Source organism: Mustela erminea, chromosome 5, assembly GCF_009829155.1.
Source record: "Mustela erminea isolate mMusErm1 chromosome 5, mMusErm1.Pri, whole genome shotgun sequence".
Lineage (NCBI taxonomy): Eukaryota > Metazoa > Chordata > Mammalia > Carnivora > Mustelidae > Mustela > Mustela erminea.
Genome location: NC_045618.1, coordinates 65,995,079 through 66,013,715, shown reverse-complemented (window position 1 = coordinate 66,013,715; position 18,637 = coordinate 65,995,079). Strand labels below are relative to the sequence as shown.

Genomic DNA, 18,637 nt, shown 5'->3' with positions numbered 1-18,637 from the left:
GCATAAGGAATAACATGGAGGACATGAGGAGATAGATGAGTTGGGGGAATCGAAGGGGGAGATGAACCCTGAGAGACTGTGGACTCTGAGAAACAAACTGAGGGTTTTGGAGGCGAGAGGAGTGGGGGTTGGGTGAGCCTGGTGGTGGGTATTTTGGAGGGTACGTATTGCATGGAGCGCTGGGTGTGGTGCATAAACAATGAATTCTGGAACACTGAAAAGAAATATTTAAAAAAAAAAAAAAAAGTAAAAAAAAAAAAAGAAAAAAGAAATACATCCACACATTTTTTTGCCAGTTGATTCTTGACAAAAGTGTCAAAGCAACTCAGTGTGGGAAAGATAGACTTTTCAATAATGTTGAAACAATTGGATATTCATATGAACAAAGAAAAAGAAGCTTGACAGTTGCCTTATAAATAAAAATCAGTGGTCTTCAAATAACATTACCTTATATTATCTTACAATGTACACAAAATATTAACAAGTTAATATGATCAAATGGATCAAAGACTTAAATATGAAACCTAAAACTACAAAATTTCTGTAAGAAATCATAGGGGAAAAAAAGAAGACTAAATCTTTATGTTCTTGGGTTAGCAATGATTTTTTTAGGTAAGACACAAGAAGCACAACCTATAAAAGGGAACATTGATAAATTTAACTTCATAAAAGTTAAAAACTCCTCCTCTCCAAAAGATACTGTTAACAAGATGAAAAGGATGGTTACAGAAGGGAGGAAATATTTGCCTAATAAAGAACTTGTATCTAGAACAGAGGTGGGCAAATTATAGCCACCTGTTCTTGAAGTCAAGTTTTATTACTTGACTTTGTCTTCTTTCAGGTTAAAATGTCAGAATTAAGTAATCGCAGTCCAGATCTTATACACCACAAGCATAGAATATTTGCTAGCTGTCCCTTTAAGAAAAAAATCTGCCAACACCTGATAGAGAATATTTAAACAGTTCCTAGAACAAGAAGACAATCCAGTTTTCAAATGGACAAGTGATTTGAATAGATGCTCCACCAAAGAATATATATGAAAACAAAACTGACTTTCAGTTACACGGGATGAATAAATTCTAGAGATCTGCAGTACAAAACAGTATTGTACACTTCAAAGTTTAAGAGGGTAGTTTTCATGTTAAGTGTTCTTACCAAAACAAACAAACACAAGAAAAATAAAAACAAAAGGGACACACGGAAACTCCGGGAGATGCTGAATATATTATTTCCTTGATTTGGGTAATGGTATCACAGGTGTTTGCACATTGTACACATTAAATATGTAGTTTTTTGTGTATCAATTATACCACGATAGAGCTATTTTAAAATGCCAAATATTATTAGTCATTAGGAAAAAGCAAATTAAAATCATAACGAAATATCCCTACATACAACTAGGATTACTACAATGAAGAGAACTGACAAAACTGTGCCAGTGAGAATACAAAATACTATAGTCACTTTGGAAAACAGTATGGCAGTTCCTTATGAAACTGGACAGACATCATTTCACCCAACAATCCCATTCCTAGATATTTATACGAGAGTAGTAAAGACTACGTTCATAATAGCCAGAAACTGGAAACAACCCAAATGTCTATTGACAGGTGAACGGATAAACAAACTGCTGTGTATATAAATGATGGAATACAGCAATAAAAAGGGAAGAGTGACTGATACACAGAATAACCTGCGTGGATCTGAAAAGCACCATCTTAAATGATAGAATATGAATTGGTTTTCACTTTCTGTAATTTAGATCTAAATTTTACTGTATTTTGACAACATTCTTCACTGTCTATGATTGGGGGTTGCTATTTCCTATGTTCTTTTTTTTTTTTTTTTAAAGATTTTATTTATTTATTTGACAGAGAGAGATCACAAGCAGACAGAGGCAGACAGAGAGAGAGAGGGAAGAAGGCTCCCTGCTGAGCAGAGAGCCCGATGTGGGCCTCGATCCCAGGACCCTGAGATCATGACCTGAGCCGAAGGCAGCAGCTTAACTCACTGAGCCACCCAGGCGCCCTCCTATGTTCATTTTATATGAAATTTTCTTTAGTCTTTATTCTATTTTTTAAACTTTATTATTACACTATAATTGACATGTAATATGAGCTTCAAGCGCACAACATAGTGATTCAACAATTTTATACATTACACAATGTTCACCATGATGTGTAGTTACCATCTGTCAGCACACATTATTAAAATATTATATTTAAAATTTTATGTATGTGTGTGTGTGTTTGTGTATGTGTGTATATATCTCTATATATACACATATACATATGCTGTACTTTTCACCTTTGTGATTTGTTTTATAACTGTAAGTTTGTACCTCTTTTTTTTAATCTTTTTTTTTAAGATTTTATTTATTTATTTGACAGAGATCACAAGTAGGCAGAGCAGCAGGCAGAGAGAAAGAGAAGCAGGCTCCCTGCTGAGCAGAGAGCCCGATGTGGGGCTTGATCCCATGACCCTAAGATCATGACCTGAGCCGAAGGCAGAGGCTTTAACCCACTGAGCCACCCAGGCACCCCCTGTAAGTTTGTACCTCTTAATTTCCTCCACCAATTTTTCCCATCTCCCCCTTACCTCCCCTCTGGCAACCACCAGTTTGTTCTCTGTATTTAGGAGTCTGTTCTGTTATTTGTTGTTGTTGATGTTGTTGTTTGCTCATTTGTTTTGTTTTTCAGATTCCACATATAAGTGAAATGATGTAGTATTTGCCTCTCTCTGACTTATTTTACTTGCCATAATACACTCTAGGTCCATCCATGATGTCTCAAATAGCAATATCTCATTCTTTTTTTGTGGTTGAGTAGTATTCCAGTGTGTGTTTGTGTGTGTGTGTGTGTGTGTGTGTGTCTACTATGTCTTCTTTTTTTTTTTTAAGATTTTATTTATTTATTTGAGAGAGAGACAGTGAGAGAGAGCATGAGAGGCGAGAAGGTCAGAGGGAGAAGCAGACGCCCCATGGAGCTGGGAGCCTGATGCGGGACAATGACCTGAGCCAAAGGCAGTTGCTTAACCAACTGAGCCACCCAGGCACCCCTCTACTATGTCTTCTTTATCAATTAATCTGCTGATGGATACTTAGATTGCTTCCAAATCTTGGCTATTATAAATAATGCTGAAATAAACACAAAGAAATTACTATTTTCATTTTCTTTGGGTAAATACCCAATAATTAAATAACTGGAAATGGTATTTATATTTTGCATTTGTTGAGGAAACTCCATACCAATTTCCAAAGTGGTTGCACCAATTTATTCCAATCAACAGTGCATGATAGCTCCATCTTCACATTTTTGCCAACACTTGTCCAAGGGAGTACTGCCTATGTTTTCTTTTAGAAGTTTTATGGTTTCAAGACTCACATTTAGGTCTTTGATCTGTTTTCTTTAAATTATTATGTTCAATTAGCCAACATAAAATCTTTTTTGACTTTATTTTTGTATATGGTGTCAGAAAGTTGTCCTATTTCATTCTTTTGCATGTAGCTATCCATTTTTCCCATTGCCATTTATGGAAGAGATTGTGTTTACCCTGTTTTATATTCTTGCCTCCTTTATTGTATATTAACTGACCATGTAAGTGGGGTTTATTTCTGGGCTCTCTAGCCTATTCAATTGATCTTACCTGTCTGTTTTTGTGCCTTTACCATATTGTTTTGGTTACCAAAGATTTGTAATATATACTGAAATCTGGGATTTTGATACCTCCAGTTTTGTTCTTCTTTCTCAAGATTGATTTAGCTATTCAGTGATTTGTGTGTGTGTCTGTGTGTGTGTGTGTGTGTGTGTGTGTGTGTGTTTACATACAAATTCTAGGATTATTTGTTTTAGTTCTGTGAAAAATGCTATTGTTGTTTGATAGATACTGCATTGAATCTGTAGTTTAAATATATTAATTCTTCCAATCCATAAGCATGGTGTTTCTTTCTATTTGTTTGTGCTGTCTTCAATTTCTTTTATCAATGTCATAGGTTTCAGAGAATAGGTCTCTCATGTCCTTGGTTAGGTTTATTCCTAGATATTTTTTTTCTTTTTGGTGAAATTACATATTTCTTAATTTCTTTTTACTACTTTGTTATTAGTGTATAGAAATGCAATGGATTTCTGTACACTGATTTTGTATTTTGCAACCTTATTGACTTCAATGGTTAGTTCTAATAGATTTTTGGTGGAGGCTCAAGGCTTCTATAGATAGATAATGTCATCTGTAAATAGTGAAAATTTTACTTCTTCTTTACCAATTAGAAGCCTTTTCTTTCTTCTTGTCTGATTACTGTCGCTATGACTTCTAGTACTGTGTTGAATAAATTCAGTAAGAGTGGAGGACATCCTTGTCTTGTTGCTAAACTCAGAGGAAAAGCTCTCAGTTCTTCACCATTGAGTAGAATATTAGCTGTGGGCTTCATATATGCTTATTATGTTGAAATACATTCCCTCCATATGTACTCTGTAGAGAGTTTTATCCTAAAAAGGTGTTGAATTTTGTCAAATGATTTTTCTGCCTCTATTGAGATGACTATATGGGTTTTTTTTTTTAAGACTTTATTTTATTTGAGAGAGACAGCATGCACTCAAGAGAGCACAAGCAGGGGACGCCTGGGTGGCTCAGTTGGTTGAGCGGCTGCCTTTGGCTCGGGTCATGGCCCCAGCGTCCTGGGATCGAGTCCCACTTCGGGCTCCTTGCTCAGCGGGGAGCCTGCTTCTCCCTCTGCCTCTGCCTGCCATTCTGTCTGCCTGTACTCTCTTTCTCTCTCTCTGACAAATAAATAAAATCTTAAAAAAAAAAAAAAAAGAAAGAAAAAGAAAGAGAGAGAGCACAAGCAGGAAGAGCAGCAGAGGGAGAGGGAGGAGGTCCCCCACTGAGCAGGGAGACTGACTCAAGGCTCAATCCCAGGATCCTAGGATCATGACCTAAGTAAGCCAAAGGCAGAAACTTAACCAAATGAGCCACCCAGGTGCCCCCCATGTTTTTTTTAAATCTTTTATTTCAATTCAATTAAGGTAACATATACTGTATTATTGGTTTCGGGGTAGAATCTAGTGATTCATCACTTGCGTATAACACCCAGTGCTCATTACATCAAGTGCCCTCCTTAATGTCCATCACTCAGTTACCCTATCCCCCCACCCGCTTCCCCTCCAGCAACACTCAGTTTGTTTCCTAAAGTTAAGAGTCCTTACGGTTTATCTCCCTATTTTCATCTTATTTCATTTTCCCTTCCCTTACCCTATGTTTATCTGTTTCGTTTCTTAAATTCCACATATGAGTGAAATCATATGGTATTTGTCTTACTCAGATTGACTTATTTCGCTTAGCATAATATCCTCTAGTTTCATCCATGTCATTGTAAATAGCAAGATTTTGTTATTTTTGATGGTTGAGTATTATTCCTGTGGTATGTATGTGCGTGTGTGCATACATAACACATCTTCTTTATCCATTCATTTGTTGATGGATGTCTGGGCTCATTCCATAGTTTGGCTATTGTGGACACTTGCTGTAAACACTGGGGTGCATGTGCCCTTTCAAATCACTAAGTTTGTTTCTTTGGATAAATACCAGCAGTGGAATTGCTGGGTCATAGGGTAGTTATATTTTTAACTTTTTTGGAACCCCCATACTGTTTTCCAGAGTAGCTGTACCAGTTTGAATTCTCACCAACAGTGTAAGAGGGCTGGTTCCCCTTTCTCCACATCCTCACCACCATCTGTTGTTTCTTGACTTGTTAATTTTAGCCATTTTAACTCATGTAAGGTGGTATCTCATTGTGGTTTTGATTTGAATTTCCCTGATGTCAAGTGCTGTTGAGCATTTTTTCATGTGTCTATTAGTCATTTGTGTGTCTTCTCTGGAGAAGTATCTGTTCATGTCTTCTGCCCACTTCATGACTGATTTTCTGTTCTTTGGGTGTTGAGTTTGACAAGTTCTTTATTGATTTTGAATACTAATCATTTATCTGATAAGACATTTGCAAATATCTTCTCCCCTTCCATAGGTTACCTTTAGTTTTGTTGATTGTGTCCTTTGTTGTGAAAAAGGTTTTTATCCTGGTGAAGTCCCAATAGTTCATTTTTGTTCTTATTTCCCTTGTCTTTGGAGATGTGTCTAGCAAGACGTTGCTGTGGCGGTGGCCAAAGAGGTTGCTGCCTGCCTTTTCCTCCAAGATTTGTATGGATACCTATCTCACATTTAGGTCTCTCATCCCACTGAGTTTATTCTTGTGTGTGATATAAGAAAGTGGTCCAGTTTCATTCTTCTGCTTGTGGCTGTCCAATTTCCCAGCACCATTTGTTGAAGAGACTGTCTTTTTTTCTATTGGCTTTTTTTTTTTAAGATTTTATTTATTTATTTATTTGACAGAGAGATCAAGAAAGCACAAAGAGGCAGAACAGCAGAAGGAGAGGGAAAAGCAGGCTCCCCACCAAGCAGGGAGCCCGATGTGGGGCTTGATCCCAGGATTCTGGGATCATGACCTGAGCCAAAGGCAGTTGCTTAATGAACTGAGCCACCCATGTGCCCCTCCATTGGATATTCTTAACTGTTTTGTTGAAGACTAGTTGACCACAGAGTTGAGGATGGATTTCTGAGTTCTCTATTTAGTTCCATTGATCCATGTGTCTGTTTTTGTGCCAATGCTATACTGTCTTGATGATTACAGTTTGTAGTATAGCTTAAAGTCTGGAACTGTGATGCCACCAGCTTTGTTTTTCTTTTTCAACATTCCTGTGACTATTCAGGGTCTTTTCTGGTTCCATATAAATTTTAAGGATGTTTGTTCCAGCTCTGTAAAAAGAGCTGATGGTATTTTGATAGAGTTTGCATTAAATGTGTAGATTGCTTTGGGGAGCATAGACATTTTAATAATATTAGTTCTTCCAATCTGTGAGCATGGAATGTTTCCTCTGCCCTGTTTGTGAACTTGCTAGTGCTGGTTCTCGGTCTTTCTTCTGTACTTACACCTAGACCTGCCTTCTTGCCAATCTTGATTTCTGAGGCCTAATTAGTCCTTCTGACTTAGTTTTTGTCCAGATTCCCATAGTTTCTACTTAATCTAGATAATGAAAATCTCCTAGACTTACTTGCGTTATCTCTCCTGGGCCCTTAACTTGAGTGTCTTGCTTCAAATTCTGTATCTGATGCCACAGTGTGATAATGAGTTTCCTTATACAGAAACATAAAAGGTCAACCCTCAGTAAATGATGGATATAATCATGGTGGCTAAATGGCCTCTGGGGAAGAGTACCGAGATGCATCACTCAGATCCTCTATCAGAAATAAAGGATTTATTCCCCAGCTACTAAGACTGCTGATGGGAGAGATCTCAGCTGTCAGGTTCCTATTGCCATAGCTGAAGATGACTGACTTTCCCAAAGCTGCTTGAATTCAATAAGTGATCTTCACAGGAATAAGAGAGCCTGGACATTTTTCCCTACAGGATTCAGAATTCCCTACAGTGTTGGCAGAGGCCTTTTCAAAACAATATTATACCTAACTTCTCCCTCCACCCAATCTGGCTTTGTTCCCTTTCCTTCCTCACTCACTAAAAACTCTCCTGCCCATTTATCCCCGTTGAGGAGTCTACTTCCTATAGAGCACAACAGGTGAAACTTCTTAAAGCTAGCTTGGACTGGTCCACTGCATCATCATGATCAGAACATCACTTAATTGGCCTAAATGCCTAAATGCCATAGAACATGTAGGGCCAGAAATGAAACACAGGGCACTAGAAAAGGTTTATAATTCCAGAATGGAATGGGGATGAATAAAGGAGTGGAAAGGAAGGAAAAAGAAAAGCAAGCATATCGAGGTAGCTATATCTATCCTCAAGATGTAAGTCTGGGGATTAGACATTGAAGGAATATCTGAAAACCACCCTCCATGTTCCACCAACACCGTATCACTTAAAAAAGGAGCATCTGAAACTTCTACAAGATTCCTAACCCTCCAACCTCTAAAATGTTTCTATGTATCTTCCAATTTGATCCTCAAGCTTTATCTGCCTGAAGTGGTGCCTCCTTCATCTCACGGAAGGGGAGGAATACTCAACAGTTTAGGTGATTCATCTAAGGCCACCCAGCTATAGGTCCAAGGCTACCCCATGACATTCTCCTCTGAAATAGAGGGACTCAAGACACCAGTTGGCATTTACCCATTTTAACTTAGCTTTTTTAGATTAGAGTTGCCCATTTCCTTGGGTTATATACACAACTTGAGTAAAACACTCTGGGATCTTGGGCCTGCATGAAATCACTGCAAAAATAATTGAAAACTGGTCAGAGTCAGAGGAAAAACTCTGATCCTCTCAGCCACTGCCTTCAACTCTCCACAGGTGTAAATACTACTCCACAAGCCCCTTTAGTGCATGGAGTTAGAGGCCTATTTATTTTCATAGTTTAAAACAAAAAAGCTTTTCTGAAATCTTGCTTTGGGTCTCAGAGCTTCCTGCTATGCCACTGTGTACCTGCAGTTTTGGTATATAAATATGTGGAGCTTGTTTCCTGAAGTTTCCATGGGGCCTACATTAGCTTTATTTTCCTTGTGTGGATCTAAGCATCACTGAGCAAATTAGAGTCAATTCCTGGAAGACCATATAATAGAGAGTTGTGACTTAGCTGGCGAGGGACACTTTGCTGTGAGTCTTGCTACTGAATATTTTAAAACAGAAATAGATCAAGGACCTGGAGAAAATCTCTCTCTGCCTTTGCCCTGACTCCTGATTCTTGCTTATTTGGATCTGTGTCCAACATCCCCTTGTTGCCTGCATTTTGTGTTGCTCTGGAAGGTGGTAGACTCCCAGGATTAATAAACAATATATGTTTCCTTTTGTCTTTCCCCTGGACCCCATGGTTAGATTATTTTTTCATAGGTAAGTAAAATAAGAAAATCTCTAAAAATGTGAATAGGAGAAAAATAGGGGGTTTTCTACCCCAACTACCTCTTGAAAGACTCAGCACAGCCCCCATTCCCATGCATCACATGGGCTGGGTAGCCATGCTCTCCCTTTAAGCCTGATTCAGGAGAAATTTTTATAAAGCTATTTTGATACCTGAGAACTACTTTTAGAACAAAGCAATATTTAATTATCTTTTCTTTCTTTTTTTCCCCTTTTATTTTTGGTGGGTTTTGTTTTGTTTTGAAGTAGGCTCCATGCCCAGAACAGAGCCCAACATGGGACTTGAACTCACAACCCTGAAGACCCTGGGATCAAGACCTGAGCTGAGATCAAGAGTCAGATGCTCAACCGACTGAGCCACCCAGGTGCCCCTTGGTGTTTTCGTTTAATGAGAGGCATAAGAGTCATACATGCTGGACTTGACTTTGTGGACAAATGATGAAAATGGGTACTAGGACTACTTTGTAGAAGGCAACAAATGAAGAGGCTTAAATATAATTCAGTGACATTTATGTCATTGTGGGGCATTCCTATTTTTCAAATATTACTACCACAGAATGGAGTTGTGGGTGATGGTTGGGGATAGTCAGTCAAGAGCCATATGAATACAAAGTAACTTCATTTAATTTTCTTTTTAAAAGAACAGAAAAAATTTTTCATTTGGATATTTTATAGTTAAGAACAGAACAAAATACTCTTCTATCCAAATGAATAATTTTAATTAATATTTTAAAGAGAAAGCAGGGGAGAGATAGCAGTAGAGTGTTGTGTGTGGCAAATCACCTAAAAGTCTAAGCAAATGAAGACAGGACAGTACTTCAGTGTACTGGATAAGGGCCTTAATTGGGAGCTAGACCTCTTGCTCCTGGCTCCATAGGCTAGAGCAAAATTAAGGAACATCAGATCAGGATCTAATCATTCTCACCTCTGCTCTTTATATGTCACTTAAATCTCAGTTATGGCCAAAGACCAAGTTGTGATGTTAGCAGATTTGCTCTAGCTAATACCAATACATTTTGGTGAGAATTATTTCTTTCCCCTGGAGAAGGTCATCTTTTTGCCCAAGTTTGCATTGTTAAGAGGGAAGAGTGAGAAACTATGAAGCAGGAACCAGGTTCACTCTAACCAATCAGATCAACTGAATCAACTTTTATAATCAAAGCAGTGACCAATGTTTCTTCTAGATCCTTCCTTCCCTACATATCTACAAAAGTTAGCTTCCATAGGCCAAAACACTCCATCTTTTTCCAGATGCAATTTCCATCAGTAAAAGGTAGAGTTCTGAAACATGAAGTGTGTGTGCATGTGTGTGTGCGTGTGTGTGTGTGTGTGTGTGTGTGTGTGTGTGTGAATGTGTTGATTTGCTGAGTCTGATTGGAATGGTTCGAAAAAAGATCCCAGAGTTAAGAAACTGGGATAAAAAACAGCAAAATAAGCCTCTAAAAAATATCCTCAGAAGGTAGGAAGGAAAACTGTGGTTAGACACAGACACATGCCACCCTTTAGAGAAGGACATCTGCTCAGCTATCAAGCCATGGGCAATATGGTCAACAAGACGGCTTCCCATCAACAGCTACTTTGGGGTCTGCCTCAGCTCCATACAGCTGCTCAGCCAGGTTGCTGCCCTTCCTGGGACAGCCTATATTTAATGACTGAGCAAGGTAGAGGGACAAAGTCCTGCTGTGTCCGTCCACAAGATAGCACTGATTGACAACACACATTCCCAAACTTCCCACCAGCTTCCTGGAGACAAGTTGGGTCTTCACTGCAGTACATCTACTTCCCACTGCCACACCCTTCCTTTCACAGGTGTTGACTCCTAACAAACCTTCTGCCTCCCAAACTCCATCTAGATATCTGCTTCTGGAGAACCCAATCTCTAGCAGTTGGTGTCTGTTTCTGAGAAAGCTGGCAGTAAGACTGGGACTTGGAGATGGTTTGCTGGCCCTGGCTGGAACTGAGCTCCCCATCACTGGCAGAAAATGAAGCACAATCAGCTCCTGGTACCACTGGCAATTAAACTGTGAAAACGTTTGACAGTGGTTAAGCTGGGATGATACACTGCTAAAAGTATGGTGGATGCATTGGCAAGTGTATCAGGTGTTTGCGATCTGTAGAGGAAATAGTAGCTCTAGGGACAGGAAGATTTCATGACTATGCCTAATTGCCTTCCATACTCCAGAAACATAACTAACAGTTAAGCGCAAATAAAAGCATAGCTTGGCTCTCATCTCCTGCCGGAGGAGGGCAAAGGATTTAGAAATCAGAGCTTCAACCTCAAAGAAACAAACACTCCAACAAGGCCATCATTGTATGCTGAGATCAGGGCCTAGGTTAGGAAAACACAAGATGAACACACCAGATGGAGACTTCTGTGTAGATGCCCTGCAAGATGTTGTCTCCCAAGACCCCTCAGAACATTCTCTAGTAAGAACTACCATTTCCCCCAACCTCTCCATGCTGGAAGAGAGAGCAAAGGCAGCATGTGCCCTGCTCTGGATAGGCTCCACCTCCCCTCCTAGATATCAGGCCTATATGTACATAACCCAGCTGTCTTTCTCGAGTATGGGACAGCAGCCCTATTCTGCCATCTCTCCTTCCTCTCAAAAGTGTTGATTCCAAACTCATCAATGCTGGCTTCTGGAGAATGCTTCCTACAAAAAGAAGGGTAGCATAAGGCAGGCCCCAAATCATTTTTAAACATCAGTGTGAAAAACTGGATGTGCAGTACAAGGGAGTATATTCTGACAAGCTATAACTCCGGGAAGACTGGTTCTGGGCAAACTGTGAGGGAGACAGAATTTACCTTTAGAGCATGTCTCCTCACCCTGTCTGCCTCTATCCCCACCCATCTGCCAAGTATTCTCTTCCCAGATATGTAAGGTCTTCTTGTTTTATCTGGATGCCCCTCTCCCATACTGTTGTTCCCTACACACCAGACTCTCTTGCTTTGGCCTCCCCTCATATAAAAATGTATCTCTAATATATAATATACATATAGGTATTAACCATGGACAGTATCTTAAGGTGTTGCTCCCACTAAATGTTTAATATCTACAGTCAATCAGCATTCTTAAATACCTACTAGGTGTCATGGAGAATCTGGAAAGGATTTGTTTCCTGTTCAACAGCTTCCTCCTTAGTTCCACCTGCCTTCAGCCTTGTCCTTTGTAAATTTATTCAACACATTGTCCCTTGAACAGCCTTTCTAAAATGTAAATTGATTATGTTGTTTGACCTCTTAGAATGCCTCCAGGATTCCCATAATGCTCAGATTGAATTAACAACAACAATAATAATAGCTATTCTTTACCAAGTACTTTGTATATGCCAGACACTGTATTTGACATTCTTGATGGGTTCACTCAGCAGCTTCTTTCCACATCCCAATGAGGCAGGTAAACTATTGTTTCCTGGTTCAGGTGCAAGTTCAGGGTACCAGATCCTGCCCTCCTATCCACTACACTGCATTGTTGAATCCTTCCTTTGATTTGTAGAGATCCTATGTAACGTGGTCCCAGCTTTTCTCTTCAGCCTCACCTAGTCTCTCACTTCTCCCTAGCCTGAATTCACTGGGCTCTGCCATGCTTTCCAGACCTTTGCTGACGGTTTCTAGAACTACCCCTAATTTACACTATAGCCCTGTCACTTTCTCCCCACTTAGCCTTTATTTGCCCTTTCAGTATCCATTTCAACATCACTTCCCATATGCGCTCCCCTCACCATTCTCCAAACAAGCTGGGGAGGATGGCCCTCCATGTATTTACCCTTATTGTGATACCTGTTTGCTTGTCATCCCCACTGGTCTGCATGTTCCTTGTAGGAGGGAACATCTTGCTCACTGATCTGTCCTCAGCACTGGAAGCACCTGACACAGAGCGGATGGTCAAAAACAGTACTTGTTTGATGAATGAATGAATGAATGAATGAATCCCAAGGGAATACCTGAGATGAGAATTTCTTGGTGGTGGCAGAGGTATGGAGGTGTGCGGTTAATTTTATGTGTCAGCTGCACTGGGCTAGGTGGTGCCCATATAGCCAGTAAAACTATTTCTGGATGTGTCTGTGAGGGTGTTTCCTGAGGAGATCAGCATTCGAATCAGTAGACTGAATAAAGAAGGCAACCCTCCCCATTGCCAATGGGCATCATTGGATCTGTTAAGGGCCTGAAAAGAACAAAAATGTGGAGGAAGGACAAACGTGCTCTCTGCTTGGGTTGGGACATCCGTCTTCTTCTGCACTTGGATACCAGTGTCTCTGGGTCTTGGGTGGAAACTTTCACCCTTCTCCCATTCCCTTCCCACAGTTCTCCAGCTTGTAAACGGCTTGTAGACTTCCTGGCCTCCAAAATCATATCAGCTTATTCCTAGAATAAATAGAGCATACTCTCTCTCTCTCTGTATGTACACACACACACACACACACACACACACACACATATATATATACACATGTACATGTACATATACCATATATATAGATATATACCATATATATACACATATATTTAGTATATATACATGCATTTAGTATATATATCCACTAGTAATACTTTCATATATACATATACTTACAAAAAAATATGAGTTTGTACACTAAGCTCCAAACATCTTGCCCCACAAATTCATCTATGGATTCTTCAGCGATTGGGGCTAAATTTTAGACCCAAGTCAGGTGCAGAGTCTCTTACTGCATGTGCTACCCAGAAGGGATGTGGATTGGCATGTTCCAAGCCGGAAGAAGCCTGACAATTGTTTGTTGAAATAAAATTGTTACCAACTCTCTAGATATTTGCAGTCTGACAAATAAACTGTCTTCCTCAAAGAGTTTACACATACATAACTAAACACTGAATACCCAGATGGCCCATCATGAATGAAAAGGTGGTAAATAAGAAAAGCCCAGTGTAATCAATGTTGCTGTCTTCTAAACTACGTGGAGAAAAATCCCAATCAATATTTGGGATAGTCAGTTCTTTTAAAACTGGGGAATGCTGAGAATGAAAGACTATTCCATACACAGAAAATAATTTGAGGAAAGCTTTATTCTAATTTAAAATGTTCACATTTTTGCAATTCATGAGATTTGCTCTGTAGCAAAAGAGGGAAACTATTGTATATAAAATTTAGCAGCTCTGGACAAAACTGACTAAATGCTGAAAACATTTTTGCAGTGGTTTTTTTTTTTTTTTGCCTACAAAATAGTAAAGGAAAATAATAGCTAAAAGGCAGCAAGAAATAAGTAGGCCTTCGTTGGGAAGACATTTTTTGCAAATCCCTTTTTTTTAATTACAAAGAAATTGCCTCAATTAATTGTTTTTTAGGAATAAGGCATAATGAAACTCTAAGAACAAAGCTTTCTGGAAAGTATAGATATTTATTTAAATCAGCTCATTTAAAAGATCTTTAACTTGCTTTAAGTATAGCTTGCTAACTAAATATTTACCTCACTAAGAAATCAGACTATCATCTCTTGTTTTTTTCCCTTAGAAAGGGAGAATGTCTCTTTCCTTTCTAAGCTCCAGTAAATCAGAATATTGGTCAAATATTTATCGAGTGCCCATGATATGACCCATGGTGGTCCACTGGTTAGACCTTTCTTCTGACCCCATTGGCTCTGCTGCTTTCTCATGTATAGAGAATGGTTTCTGCTGGTTTGAAGAAGCTAAAAGCACATTTCTCCATGGCTATGTCTGTCCTATCCCTGACTTTGTGATAATGCCCAGAGTGTTCTATTCAGTTAGGCCTCGTACTCCCCTGCCCACATTGCCCTCCCTCCCCAATCCCAATCTCAACACTCCACATCTCTGTGCCCATCTAACCAGCCCCAAGTGGAAACTTGGGGCACAAAGCAGAGAAGCCACCCCTCCCTCTTCTTTCCTTCTTCTGAACACTTAAGCATTTACTCTGAACACTTAAGCATTTACTCTGTGCCAGACTCTGTTTTCAGTATTGGAGAGAGACAGAAATGTGTAAGCAAATAGGAACCAAGATGATTTCAGAGATGATGAATGCCAAGAAGGGAGGGTGGGCTTTACTTTGGATTGGGAGAGTGGTCTAAATGTCACATAAGCAAACACTTTGTGAAGATCTAGGGGCAGAGAACTTGGGGCACAAGGATAAGTAAGTAGTAGAGTGGCAAAATGGAAACAAGAAGCCAGTCTGATAGGATCACAGTGCTTTCTGGAGGGAGCTGGAGATGAAGTTACGAAGGTAAGAGGAGGCAGACCTCCTCTTTATTTAGTGGATAGCTGTGTTCTGCCCCTCTGGATCCACTCTTTACCCTGCTTTGTGTCCTGGAGGCAACTTTCCCTTACCTTCTGCATTCTATTTGTTTCCAGCCAATGAGGAATCCCAGCAGGTGAGAGAAAATAGGGGCCTGCATGTTTAACTGTCAGGATCAGCCCTGTGCAGCCTCCCGGTCTTTATGTAACACTTAGGTGGCCTTCCTTTCAGGCCTGGGGTGCTAACTGTGCCTTGCTCTTACTAGCTCTGGGGACTCCACACCACCTGTCACTTCATGACAGTCTGCTCACACTTCTAAGGAGAATTCAATAAAGTACCTACAACTTCTTCCTAATCTGAATGTGTCACCTGTTTTCCGTGGAACCCTGACTCATACAGTCATGTCATCCACGGCGAAGCATGTGGCTTTTGTCTTAAGGACAATGGAAAGTGGTTGTTGATTTAAATGTTTTTAATTTGAAATTAGTCTTATTGAAGTATTATTTATGTATGGTAAAAATCACACCCTTAGGTGTACAATTTTGTGAATTATGACCAAGGTCTACGGTCATAGGCTCCGCACCACAATCTAGATACAAAACATTTCCGACCATTTGAGGGTTTTAAAAAGGGGGGGGGGGGTAATGTGATTTTTGTTTCTGTTTTTAAAATATTACTCACACTTGAAAAAAGGTCATAGGAAGGCAAGAGTAAATGTAGAGAGGTTAGCTAGGAAGCTACTATGGTGGTTTAGGCACTGTACTGGTCAGGGTATAAGAGTGTAGGATCTATTCTTTAAAAGATTATAGTCTAGCGGGACAAATCAATAAGGAAGGACAACATTATAAGTCAGTGTGAGAGCTTGTGTGATATCCTGAAGTATGGGGTGCTATGGGAGTACAAGAGAAGAACATGGGGGATCAAAAATGCACAAATTCTGTCTTCCTGCAACCCCTTTGGTCTAACCAAGCCCTTTGGCCTGGGAGTGCCCAGAAGTCTGATTTCATCAGCACCAATATTTTGGGGCAGAGGGAAGCAGGGTTTTTGAATTCTCAAAATCCCAGTAGTTAAAGGTATGAATGCCACTTATTTAAAGTATGAACAAAAAACATAAGAAGATTAATACATCGACATTAGATAACATCTATCAGTGCCTCCTAACAGTTTCCACATCACAGTCTATGTAGCACACTGGGGTGCTCACCTCCAGGTGTGGACCAGCCAGGCCATCTTGGCACACAGCTTTTACCAGGCCACCTTGAGGATTGAGGAGTATCAATATTTTGGCTTCTCTTTAAGCTATTAATTGGGAAGAGCTAAAACAGTCTCCCTCCCAACTGGAAAGGTGTCACAGAGAGTGAAAAGAACCATGGAATTTAGAGTCACGAAATCTGAGGGTTTTTTGTTTGTGTTTTAATTATTTTTTTTTATTTTTATTTAAATTCTATTAGCCAACTTACAGGACATCATTAGTTTCAGATGTAGTGTTCAATAATACTGATAAATTACTGAATGAAATCTGGTTTAAGTCACATTGTTTGGGTGATCTCTGCTAAGGATGACCTATCTAGGCCTCAGTAAAAGATATCTTCCAATTTTAGAGACTACTGAGCACTTTGTCAAACATCAATTATTATTACACTGTAAAAACCTCAGTTTTAGGGGGTCATCAGGATTGATCACAATGCTCTGCTTGATGTGTATACCTGGGAAAAAGCTAGTTGTTGCCTGAACACCCCAGAAGAACAGCTCGGGGAGGGCAGTGGAGAAGAGGGAAGACCTTAAGGACTCCTTGTCACTAACTACCTCCTGTAACTGCCCAGCCACATCGCCTCCATGCACCTATATCAACAACATCAGCTCTAATCACCTTCTCCACCAAGCTCCTGGAAAGCAGAGGCTAAAAAAAAAAAAAAAAAAAAAGTGAGGCAATGTAGTTGGAAGTACCATCTGGGTTGATTTTAGGTTATTAAATAATAGACTTGAAGAGGGTTGAATGTCATCCTTTTATTACAATTCAACCCTTTGTTGTTGTTTTTCTAAGTTTTACATTACATTTAGATTTATCTGAAATGGCCTGTTAAAAGTAAACAGTGGCAACTGATGCACTGTTGAACACTACAGCTGAAACAAATGATGTACTATGTGTTGGCTAATTGAATTTAATTTAAAAAAAAGTAAACAGTGGCTATCAAATGATTCCACTTTAACAGGCAAAAAAAGGTCTGGATACTCAAGAGAGGAGTGCCTTCAGTCCCGCAAAATAATGTCAGTGGTAAACTTAGGCAGGAGAAAGAGGATGGTCCATTGATACCAAAATCACTGAGATGATGATAATGATAATAAATATAATAATAAACATAAGACATAATGATAATGCTAACAACATCAACGTTGACAATGTTGTGACAGTGACAACAACTATAATGGTGTAAATGGTATAATGGTCGGAATAATTAAAAAGCATGAAATCTAAGGTCTCATTATTATAACGTTAATGAAATGATCAGGGTGAGCCTGCTGTTAAGGTTGGGAATCAATTACTAGTTAAGATTATCTGAATTTTCCAGGTTCCATTGTGCATACTATGTACTAGGCATTGTGCTAAGTAGTTTATATGAATTATCTTGCTTAATTCTGATGAACAACTATGGGAGCTACGTAGATACTATAGATCTTGCCAAATAACCAATAAGAAAACTAAAGCTCCAAGATTCAGTATGCTTTCTTAACCAGACTGAGGTCAGGGAAGGGGATCAATGGCATATCAGAAGACTTGCAATTTGGGGAGGCTACTTTGCCAAGTCTTGGGCCTCCTTATAGAGCTATTTAGCCAATGCAACTGGCAATTTATTGTTTCAAGGTCTTTTATGATGTTTCTGATATAATTCTTAGAAATATCTGAAATAGACCAGGGCATGACATCAATTCAGTTTACTTCAAGGTCAGCCTATATACTAGGCTGATGGTTTTCAAATTTTGCCATGCATCATAATCACCTGGAGAGACCATTAGATCACACAGGTCTATCCCCCGCTACCTGGCCTTAGGTCAGAATCTCTGGGAGTGGAGCCTGTAAGCTGCATTTAGACAATATCCCCAAGGAATTCTGATATATATGTTTTCGGGACTACTGCAGTAAGGAAAACATCTCTTATTTTATTTTTTCATCTCGTGGTATGCTCATATATGTTGTCCAAACTTTCTTAGAGTCAAGAATCCAATGTATATAGTGAAAAAGAATTGTTTCAGCCATATATATCACATTTATTGCTTCTTTAACTTTTAAAAATCATCTTTACAAAAACTTTTCCAGTTATTGGATACAATTTGGTGAGTTTGGGCAAATATACATAATTGTGTAACCACCACCAAAATGGGCAATATGTAGTATTTCCATTATCCCCAAAGTTATTTTGTGTCTCTTTGCAGTTAATCCCTTCTTTGGCCCCTGGCAACCACTGATGGGCTTTCTGTCAGTATAGGTTTGCCTTTTCTA

At 39.3% G+C, this 18,637-nt stretch overlaps 1 long non-coding RNA gene across 1 annotated transcript in view; it reads right to left on the bottom strand.

Moving 5' to 3' along the window:
• Positions 1-16,474: 16,474 nt before the first annotated feature.
• LOC116591026 overlaps positions 16,475-18,637 on the bottom strand; it is a 121,688-nt gene continuing 119,525 nt past the window's right edge. Inside the window, exon 4 of the long non-coding RNA XR_004285807.1 lies at positions 16,475-17,038. This is a non-coding gene — a long non-coding RNA (uncharacterized LOC116591026). The remainder of the gene's footprint in view (positions 17,039-18,637) is intronic.